The sequence below is a fragment of the Spermophilus citellus genome, assembly GCF_964194105.1.
Source record: "Spermophilus citellus genome assembly, contig: SCAFFOLD_240, whole genome shotgun sequence".
In the NCBI taxonomy this organism is placed as follows: domain Eukaryota; kingdom Metazoa; phylum Chordata; class Mammalia; order Rodentia; family Sciuridae; genus Spermophilus; species Spermophilus citellus.
This window is the reverse complement of record NW_027672781.1, coordinates 290,194-298,147: the sequence shown is the minus strand read 5'-3', so window position 1 is coordinate 298,147 and position 7,954 is coordinate 290,194.

Genomic DNA, 7,954 nt, shown 5'->3' with positions numbered 1-7,954 from the left:
AAAACATGCAAATGTGCTGATCTGTCACCAAGATGCAGCAGTCTTGAGCCTTAATATTACCAGAGGAAACTGCAAAGGATTAAGCAGATCCTCTACAGGCTGCTTGGAGAATGTAATCAGAAAGTGCTATGTCACTGCTACAATGTGCTCCTAATACATTAGATCACATGAGCCTGCAACAATAATCTAAGGTGAGCTGCTACTAAAGCCTACATTGTTGGTGTATTCTACAGACACCTGGAAAACACTGGCCTCAAAGAAATCATTAGCATTTGTGGCATCAAAGCCCCATCTTGGGGATATAGTCTAGTTATATTTGTAGCGGTTTTGTTTCATGGATTTGCTATCATGTTTAGGAAGTGTATTCTTAAAAAGAAAATGGAACAAGTGTAATTACACACACACCTGGGATAAAAAGTGGGTTTGTTGCCAAGAGTGTGATAGGCTGCTCTGGTAGAGCAGGGAGAGGAGCAGCAACATCCTATTTGATGTCACTTTTTATATGCTATAATCATGGTGGTGGATTATGGGCAGGTGCAGTTCTGATTATCATAGCAAGCATCCTCTGATTCTGTGGAAAGCAAATTTGTTTATTGGGAACAGAAATAGTCAGTTCTCCTCTCTCTCAAAAGGGGGAATGAAGAAATTGGCACATCCTTTATCATCTCAATGAGAGACAAAGAAACCAGCATATCCCCATCTCAGGGGCTGTTAAAGTGTCTCCTATCTCTCAATGAGATAACATACAAAGACCAAAATGTTTAATTGCTGGCTAGTTTATATTTCTGGATTTTAAACCCAGTATTTATAAAGTGGAAGTGAAGAAAAGGAAGATGGCTGTAATGATACCAACAATTGTCATCTCTTTTTTAATGGATAATTGTATTTAAATCTTATAATATTTCTAAAATATCTTGCCATTACTTTTCCTGGAAGAATATTTTTATTGATTTTATATTATCACAATGTTTACCAACTTTTTATACATTATTTATGATTTGAAAAAGATTTTAAGTCTTCTGACATTGCTTAATAAAAAACATTTTTAAATAGGACAGTCAATTTATGAGTCTAGAACACTAAAATCTTCTTTACATAGGTGTACTGGTTGTAATCATTTATATGGAATTACATAATTAGCAAAATCACTGTTTTTTAAGGTAACAGAATTTAAAAATTGTGTTTTTTTTTGTAATTTCATTGAAACTCTGAAAAGCCAACCTAGAGAAACATGAATTGCTGCAAATACCATTTGACTAGAGAGTAGCTAATTGCAAACTGATTCAAGATTAAACTAAAAAAAATGAAACAACAAGCTCCAGAAACAAGAAAAAAAATATTCTTTGTGTACATTGTTCATCTAGATTTCTCACAAATTGTTATTTCCACAATTTAAAAATTAGAGCAGTAACTGGATGGTCTTATCATATGCAATTAATACTAAAGCTGATTTAAGAAGGAATACTGTTTCAAAGATGCCTTTGTAATCTCCAGTTCTTTCTTTTTAAGCTTCATAATCTTGTAAGTTATTTCAATTGCTTTTTGGGTGTGATATCTCCAGTTATCGGTGATGAGTCTTGCTTCCCCACATGTTGAAGTTTGAACATTAGAGAAGAAAACTGAGACAAGCATATAAAATAGGGTTTACTTAAAAAGGGGTAACATAGATTTCTCCAGCAAGGGAGAAGGGGGCCATAGCTGGTATCATGATATTCTAAGAAGCAAGGTGTTCTGTCCTTTTTATAGGTTTGCTATGTTCTCCTGCTTTCCCTCCTTATCTTTATCCTTCCTGCTTATTTGACTAGGTGCATAAATGCTCCATGGGCTGGCCCAAAGGTGGGAATCAGGTGGGCAGAAGGGGGAAGGGCAGGATGGAGTAGCCTAGGGAACGTTAACAACCTTATAGCTCCCTGTAGGGAGGGGGGATTCCTGGGACAGGTTATGTTGGCAACAGATTGCAGCAGGGGCAGGTTCTTGATAAGATTTCTCAGAGGACAAGTCCCCAACTTCCCAGAGTTTACTTAAAATTGGTCTCCTTGACCGACCTAACTCGATTTACCTATCTTCACTGACTGCCTGTCTAATTCTGGATTCATGTGCATATGCCTATAAAAACATGTTTTTGACCTGCTGTAAATAAGTCTTTAAAAATATAAAACTGGAAACTATCAGTGATGTATAAATCAATATTGGCTAAAATGCACAAATCTTTTTTAAAAGTTAATGTTAGAAGCTGATGTGTAGCTCTGTGGTAGCCCTGGGTCCAATTCCCAAGAGGAAAATATGGGAAATTATAAATTGTGCAGTGTTAGTGGCATTTGGCTTCAAACTTGCTGAAGTTAGTAATAGGGACTTGAAATATAGAGACAAGTATCCACATTATTTTCTGTAGTTCACCAGTTCAAGCTTAGTTTTCATTTAAAGTTTGCAAAAACTAATGGTGAGAGCTTTATCTTCATAGTATTTGGATTTTTATTTTCATAAAATTCTAGAGTAGGGGCAAAGGATCAGGCAGCACATTCAAACAGAAAATAGATGCAAGTACAGAAGCAGACCAATTGGTTACAAGTCAGCTTCTCAGGTTGCAGATGTTGTTTGTCATTTTTGGTCTCTCTGCTGTTATTGGCTGGAACTTTCTGTTAGTTATAAGCATTCTCCTAGCTAGAATTTCACTCCTCTAAATAATAAAATAGATTTCAAATGGTGGTTAATTTCAAAGTAGTCCTAGGGGAAAGAGAGCCAGAGAGGAGCAGGTGTGCACAAAAAGTGGAACAATGCTAAGCTTTTATGGAATTGTAAACAACCCAGGACCTTTTGCTTAAGGGAGTAAGAGCCTGTAAAGCTTTCAGTAAAGTGGCATAAAGGCCCATGGCTATGCAAATAGCATCCCACTAGAAAAGGACAGTGTGTGTGCACCTGACTCTATCACACACCTCAGCTGCAGCCACAAGACTCAGCAACAGCTCTATTGCTAGTTAAGCATCATGTTGGAGAAGTCACCACCATTTTCCTGAGGATGTGGTCACTCCTCCTGGTTTGGCCAAGTTTAAATGTTTGTTTACTCTCTCAGGGGCTTACAGGTCAGCTGGTCCTTCATATGTGCAGGTTGTACACTCTCATATTCAACTAAACTTAGCTACAACATATTATAAAAAGTATTATCAGTACTAATAAATCTACATTTGTCCTTGTCATTACTGCTTAACTTGTTACATGTTGTTTATGTTGTACTGAGTGTTTTATGTAATCTACAGATGTTTTAATGTATTCAGGAGGGTATGCAAAGATTACATGCAACTACTATGACATTTCCTATGAAGGACTTAAGCATCCCTGGGGCTTTGATGTCTATGGGGATACTGGAACCCATTCAAGCTGGAAGTTAAAAGCCAGATTTCTGGTGATGCTGACCCTCTGCAAAAGGTTAGGTGAACTCTGGTTCCAGCAACACCTCCTAACTCTGGCCCTTGTATTCTCACTGGCTAAGAGGAAATAATACCAGCTAGTGAGTTTAAAATGTTTCAGAGATTTAATCTTAATTAAATGAATCATTCTAGTTAACAAGTTGGATATTCAGAGCATTAAAAGTAGTTCCATTTGGTAAATTATAACTATGTAATTTCATTTTACAATTAAATTCAAATTATTGTAAATATATTATTTTTATAAAAATTTAAAGGAAATACTGAAAATAATTTGCATTGACAAGTCATTAGAAAACATGGAGAATTGTAAAAAAAAAAAAAAAAACTTCCAGTATAGGTCAAAATCCAGAAACAGCTGAGTTGAGGCTGATTGATCTTCTAGGACATTTTTGTCACAAGAGGAGGTGGGGAAGGGCTTCATAATTAGGCCAATTACACAGTTACACAAGAAGACCAAAGGATAAAATAGTAGAGATTGACATAGGAAATGAAAGGAAGAGGTGAGGCTACACAGGGTATGATATGAGGTGATGCAGAGCAAAACAGAAGATGAAGGCAAAAAAATGGTTGAGGGAAATACAAAAGGAGATGAGGAGCACTGCATAGAATATGTGATTATATGACACAGGAGTACACTGGAGGCCATGAGAGAAGGAGGTGGAGGGTTTTGAAGGAGGTGGTGTAGTGGAGGAATACACAAGGCTTTTGAGAGGACATAGTGGAAGGCTAACCAGGAAGACAAAGAGGAGGTAGTGGAGGGATTCTCAGCACCCTTGAGAAAAGGTGGTATAGGTAGAATTACTAGGCCAAAGAGAATGAGGTGGGAGAATACATTATATTTTTGTATAAAAATTTAAAGAAAATAGTGAAAAAATAAATTTTCCTTGTCATTACTCTTTAACCTGTTACATGCTGTTATGTTGTACTGGGTATTTTATGTAATCTAACCAGGATTAGACAGAGGGAACAAAGGTGGGGGAGGGCTTTCTAGGGGCCATGAGTGGTTGTTGTGTGGCTAAACAGAAAGAGGTAGAAGAGGTGGTCTAGGGATACATGGGAGATGACAAGATCCATGAAGATCTATGCTGGAAGATGTGAGAAGAGGTGGTAAAGGGCTTAACTGGGGCCATGAGACAAGAAAGGGTAGGGCATGCCATATATGTGAGGCAATGGAAGTATAATCCACAGTAGAGAATGAGGAGAGGTTGTGGAGGTTACACTGACAATGATAATAGGAGGTGGTATAGGGCCACATAGATGAGAAGAAATCATAAAGAAACAAAAGGAAAAGATGAGAGGAATTGATGGAGGTCTGCACAAGGGAAGAGAAGAGTTTGTAGATAGTTATACAGTGTGGGGAAGGAGAAAGATGTTGATGCATAAACAAGAAGCAGAGAGAGGCAGTGGTGGAGGGCTACAGAGTAGCCTGTAAGAGATTGTGTTTGAGGGTTACACAGGATGCTGGCTAGGAAGTTGAGCAGAGATATACAGGGAATGAGAGCAGTTGGTATAGGAAGACACAGAAGTTGAAAGGTGGATGGCTGCAGAGAATAGGAAGAGAAGTGAGGTTAGAGTGCTACTCTTGAACCCATGATGCAAAGAAAAGACCACTGATGCCAATTTTAAACCAAATTAAAGGAAGCTTATATTGTGTACACAAGAGAGTTGACCACGACAGCCTTACCCGAAAATGTGGGCCAGAGGAAAGCAGCTTGTCTGAGTGCAGGGCAGTTTTTATAGCACAAAAAGTTACAAAGGCAGGTGTCTTGGGAACTTATAGCTAACAGGGTTCTGGCAAACATAAAACAATGGCTGGTATTGTATTGTATTATTTTAATCTACATAATTTAAAATCTCAAGGTAGGGAGTAAATTTAGATTCCAACATCAGAATTTATGAGGAGCAGCTGGGATTTCAAGGAGGGATGTTATCTGGTCAGGAAGAGCTGGGCACAGGTAAGTTCAAAGCATGGGCAAAAGTCCTTGACAAGTTTTTTAAACACCAAATTATGATCAGATTGAATAAAAATTTTAGTATTTTATAGTAAAACATAAATGAACTTTTCATTAATTTGTGATGAGATGTCTCCTAATCTTTAGACAGAATTAGGCTGGGTATCTCAGCTAAAAAAAATAAATAAATAAAATAAACAGGAGGAGGAGATGGTCAAGTGCTACTCATGGGCCCTTGAAAACAGGTAATGGAAGAGTATGCAACAAGAGATAAGAAAAGATTGTGGAGGGTTAAACAGAAAGCTGTGACAGGAGGTGATGGAGGGCTAAGTGAAGAGATGAAAAAAGAAGGTGGGGGGGCTATACAACTAGAGATGAATGTTTCTGGTGGAGTGTCCATAGTAGGAGATGAGAAGAGAATATTGAGGGATACGTAGGGTTGGTAAAAGGAGGGAGTGGAGGGCACACCACAGGCCAAATGAGATGTGATATAGGGATACACAGGAAGCTGTGAGAGAAGAGGTGTAGGTTTAGAGAGAAATTCATAAGAGGTGGTAGTCAAGGTTAACATACTATAGAGGATAGTCTCTCAGAAATGCTGAATTCTAAAAAGTCTTGGTTTGATCCTGACCCTGACCTATGTTTTCTACTCCTAATCATAAAACAATAACCCTATTCCCTATCTCCTATCTTTTACCTTATCCTAGAAACACACACCATGTACTTACTTTTCTTTAACATCCACCCTACACTTTAAAACCTTCACACCTATTCAGTGACTAACACCTGACCACAAACCTAGACCAAACATTTACTCAGACCCAACTCCAAACTTATTTGCCACCCTAATCATAACACTCAATATAAAAATTTGTTTATCTGATCTTGAAGTTTTAAAAGAGGTTGGGATTCAGTGTGGCTGACATTGAGAAGGGGTTGGGCTTTGGTATGGATGACATTTGAGGGAAGGCCTCTAACCTCCGGGCTGGCTGGTGACATCTAGCTTGACTCCAATAAATTTTTTTGGACCAGATTGGAGAGAGCTAAGGCCTGCTTTGTCTGAATGTGAACTTGACCTGGAAAAATTAAATTATTTTTTTCACAGCAACTGTGAATATTTCATCTGAATATCACACCAGCCTTGTACTGGGCTATTTCTACACCCTGTTTATAATATTAAAACAAGCTCAGAGTACTGAAGTGAGTGCCCTGGACCACATACTTGTGAGCAGCATGGCTGAAGTCCTGAACACAACCATGGCCCTACTCCTTGCTCTCCCACCATCTTCACTATCTCCAAGTCAAGAAATGAGGGATCTCAATGCTTGACAGGGAAGTGTTTTCTGGGCATATTATGCTTCTGGTGATGGGTGTTTCTGATTCATTCTGTCTCATGGGTTGCAGTCATTTGAAGGCTTGACTGATACTTGTGCATCCACCTCTAAGGAGGCTCAAGGTGGTGCTGTCCGTTGGCAGGAGCATTCAGTACTTTATCTTCCAGGCCTCTGCACAACCTGCCTGAGTATCTTCAGAGTGTGGGGGCTGACTTCCTTCATAATGAGCAATAGGAAAAACCAGAGATCAAGGAGGAAGTAGCATTTCTTATATTTCTTATATTATATTCTTGGAAGCCACTTTCAGAGAATCTTATTAGGACTCTGTTAAATGAATAGGATAGAGCTGAGCTCTATTCATTGTAGAAGGATCTCCACAAGGAATAAGCAGGGATCACTGGTAGCATCTCAAGACTGGTACACAAGAAATTCATAAGTTTTATCATCTGATTAACTATTTTGTCCATTGCCTTATTTTTATTTCTATATACAGAAAATGCTTATTAGCATTTTGTACTCTTTTGAATGGCATGCTGTCTGTTTTATTGTATAACCCACTTTTTCTTTACTCAATATTATGTTTTTGAGATTTACATTGGAATAGGTCTAATTTCTTCATTATTTTGTGAGTATATGCCCATTTTCTTTATTTTTTACCCTATTAATGGTCATTTAGATTGTCTCCAACTTTTGTTCTTATAACAATGAAAATCTTTGGGCCTGCCCTAGGATAAATAATGAGAAGAGAAATTATTGGTTGTAGAATCTGTGTATCTAATTGTCAATTGCCCCTTAGAATAGTCACATTGATTTCACTGCTATCTCCACAGAGTAGAGATGTTTCCATTTCTCTTCAATATAACCACTCACCCTGTTGCCAGACATTTAATTTTTGCAAATCTGAAAGATAAGTAAATATTTTCATTAATTCTAATTGTGGTTAAAAACCACATCAAATTTCCCAACATAGCCATCTTTAAAGTGATCAGTTTGTAGTGTTAACTATATTCACATTGTTGTGGAAAAGATCTCTAGAAATTCTTCCTTTTACAAAACCGAAACCCTCATTCATTCAAAAGCTTTCCATTTGCCTTCTCCTCCATTCCCTGGCTGCTACAATCCTTTCTGTTGTAGGAATTTGACTACTTAAGATACATACAGATGTCTATATAGTACAAAGTTGTATTTTTGCATCTGGCTTTTTTTCTCTCAGCATAGTGACCTGTGTGTACATCTAAATTGT